This window comes from Priapulus caudatus, unplaced genomic scaffold (genome assembly GCF_000485595.1).
Source record: "Priapulus caudatus unplaced genomic scaffold, Priapulus_caudatus-5.0.1 Scaffold349, whole genome shotgun sequence".
Lineage (NCBI taxonomy): Eukaryota > Metazoa > Priapulida > Priapulimorpha > Priapulimorphida > Priapulidae > Priapulus > Priapulus caudatus.
Window position 1 is genome coordinate 416,498 of NW_014577410.1, and position 3,733 is coordinate 420,230.

Genomic DNA, 3,733 nt, shown 5'->3' on the forward strand with positions numbered 1-3,733 from the left:
AAACGTCTCGCTGTACCTCCCAAGATTCTCTACTAACATGGGAACAAAAACATTAAAATTCAGAGGTGTCAAATTATGGGCTACACTTCCTTCAAGCATAAAGACATTGACTTTCAAAACCTTTGTTAAAGCCTACAGAGATACTCTCATATCCAAATACGAATAAGCACAGTTTATTCAGGTTCATATAAATAGAATCTTTTTTATTTTTTTTACCTTTATTTTTGGTATGATAACAATGCAAATTGTGTTTCTTGTTCTCCCTGCATGGGCATTGCGCCTTGTAACGCAATTATGTTTTTTATATTTATTTTTTATTTAATTGGTTTGTGAATTGTTTGTTATGGTTTTGTTTACATGTTTACAAGTGTAATGAGTGATGTGCGGTGGCTGTTGTCCAGTTGGTGTACGTGTTGTGTACAGAGTTTTGTTGTTTAGCATGCAGTATGGGATCTGTGATGCACAGCTTATTCAGTTTCATATCAATAGAATCTTTTCCTTATATATTTATTTTGGTTTTGTTCACAATGCAATCATGATTCTTGTTCTCCCTGCATGTGCAATTGTGCTGCGTAATGCAGTCATGTGCTGTCTGTCTTTGTTATTTTAGTTGGTTAGTGAATTGCTTGGTGTGTTTCATATAAATAGAATCTATATTACTTATATATATATTTTTGATTTTGTTCAAATGAAACTGTATTTCTTGTTCTATGGGCATGCATGTGCCTTGTAATGCAGTTGTTTTGTTTCCTGTTTTTTCTATTCTTTTTTTTGATTAATTGGTTTGTGAAGTGATTGTTTTGGTTTTGTTTGCATGTTTACAAGTGTACTGAGTATGTGCAATGGCTGTTATCCAATTGGTTCTATATATTTTTCATTTATATATATTTTTTTTGCGGCTTCAACGTGTGATGGTAGTTGATGGATTGTATTTGTATTTGCGGGATTATTTTCCGGTTGTGAGTCTCTGGTGTCGTGATGCGGCCCTTGTGTTGGCTTTTCGTTGCGTGTGATTTGTTGCCTGTGCTAAGTGTTGTGTGATATTCAATTATTGTGCTTTAATTAGTTTTCTTTCCCTGTTATTATTGTTCAGCTATGCGTCTGTGAGTGCTTTTCTTTTCTATTTTGATAGTCTATATATATATATATAAATATTTGGGACCTGCATATGCATATTTCGTGAATTTGTGTCTAAGGTCCTCATTGTGGAACTCAGGGTAATTTTGCATGTTTACTTTATAATCTTACTTTATTCTTTTTCATAACAACGCTCATATATATTTTTGTTATGGTTTCCNGCACAAACACACACGCACGCACGCACACGCACGCACGCACGCACGCACGCGCACGCACGCACGCACACACACACACGCGCGCACGCACACACACACACACATACATACATCAATACACATGTACGCACGTACGCACACACACAAACACAAGCAAGCACGCACGCACGCACACGTACGCACGCACGCACGCACGCACGCACACACACAAGGGAACGACTATCAAAAACACACACAACAAGAGAACAACTATCGGCAACACATCCACACACGCACACACAACAAGAGAAGGCCCACAGAGAACGCTCATCAACCAGCGTCTTTCATCTTCTCAGAGTGAATCTGAGTGAGGGCTTCCTTAATCGCCTCCGCCGAGACACGCGGCTTGTCGCGCGTGCCTGGTGACACACATCGCCGTGCCGCCGCGACAGCGCGAGTATCACTGCTGTCACTGCCGCTCACACACGGCCGACCTACTGCCAATGAGTACCTTATAATTAGCCAATTATACACGCGGCTGCTGCGCGCTGGGATTTTCATGATGCATTTTGCTCAGCATCTTCGCGAAGCTCTTGTGTGGCAGCGGGAAAGCGAGCATGCTGGCGACACTCTTACAGGCTGTAGAGACGATGGTAGTGGATGCTGCTGCTGCTGATGATGATGATGATGATGATGATGCTACTGCTTCTGCTGCTGCTGCTGATGATGATGATGATGCTGCTGCTGCTGATGATAATGATGCTGCTGTTGCTGCTGCTGCTGCTGGTGGTGGTGGTGGTGGGGGTGGTGCTGTTGCTGCTGCTGTTGCTACTACTACTGCTTCTGCTGCTAATGCTGCTGCTGCTACTACTACTGCTACTGCCGCTGCTGCTACTGCTACTACTACTGCTACTACTGCTACTACTGCTACTACTACTACTACTGCCGCTGCTGCTAGTACTACTGCTACTGCTATTGCCGCTGCTACTACTACTGCCGCTGCTACTGCCGCTGCTGCTACTGCTACTGCCGCTGCTGCTACTGCTACTACTACTGCCGCTGCTACTTCTACTGCTGCTGCTGCTGCTGCTACTACTACTACTACTACTGCTACTGCCGCTGCTGCTACTGCGACTACTACTGCCGCTGCTTCTACTGCTGCTACTGCCGCTGCTGCTGCTGCTACTACTACTACTACTACTGCCGCTGCTGCTACTGCTACTACTACTATTGCCGCTGCTGCTACTGCTACTACTACTGCTGCTGATGCTGCTACTACTACTACTACTACTACTGCCGCTGCTGCTACTACTACTACTGCCTTCAAGTCTTGAATCAAATTTAACTAACTAACTGTAATTAGCGGAGTGGCTGACTCGAAGACTGTATAGTCAATTCGCCCTCCCTCGCTGTACTTATTTTAAAAAACTTGTTGTGATATATGTAAAAATGTAATTTACTTGAAAGCGTAAATAAATTTAAAAAAAAAATATATATATAATCTAAATCTAAATCTAAAATCTAAAATCTAAAATCTATTACTATTACTCGCTGTCCCGCCGCGCCCGACCAATGACGGTGACGCCCGTGCGTTACCATGGCAACCCCGCATCGTTCGGCAAATGCCGTACCCATGGTATATGTCTATCTACGCATGGCCGTTATCTGTTTATGTAATCTTTACGCATTTTTTTCATCATTTTTTCATTAATCAATCCGGCCGCGAGATGGCGTGGGCGCGCGCCGCGTGACGTCATGCTCCGCCGGTGCGAAGTGCATTTATCCGGCAGCGGCGCAGAGTCACTGCAGATCTACGGCAGTAGCTAGCAAGCAAGCATGGGAACAACAACAGCAGCAGCAGCAGAAGCAGCAGCAGCCGTGGCGGCGGCGGCGCGAGCGATGCTAAGCCTCACCGTGGTCGTCGTCAGCGTAATCTTCGGCGTCGTCGTCCAGCCGACGGTCGGCTGCCAGACGGACTACAGCGACGTCGCGTCGCTAGGCTACCTCGCGCCGCTCACCGTCGAGGCGACAGTACATCGCGAGCCGACGGCGGAAACGTCATCAGCCGTGCTGCGCGTCAACCGCGTCGTCTTTGGAACGGTGAGCGTCACCCGCGTCAGTGTCAGCGCAGACGACTTCGGCTCCTGTTCGGTCGCCTGGGAGGTCGGCACCCGCCTGCTGTTGTTTCTGGACGCAGAGCCGGGTTCGACGATCGAGGCGTACCGAGTCTACGCTCCGCCGGCGGCCAGCACGAAGAAGAATCGTAAGCTGTTGAACGCGATAGCCTGCGCCGACGATCGACGTACGAAATGCGGTAAGTGTCGGCGGACGACGGTCGGCGGCGACGGTGGCGCTATCCGGTGGTCATGCAGTTCCACTATTGTTTCGTTTTGATTGTTGCTTGTTTTGTTTTCTATTATATATATGGTATAATTTTGTATATATATATATGTATAATT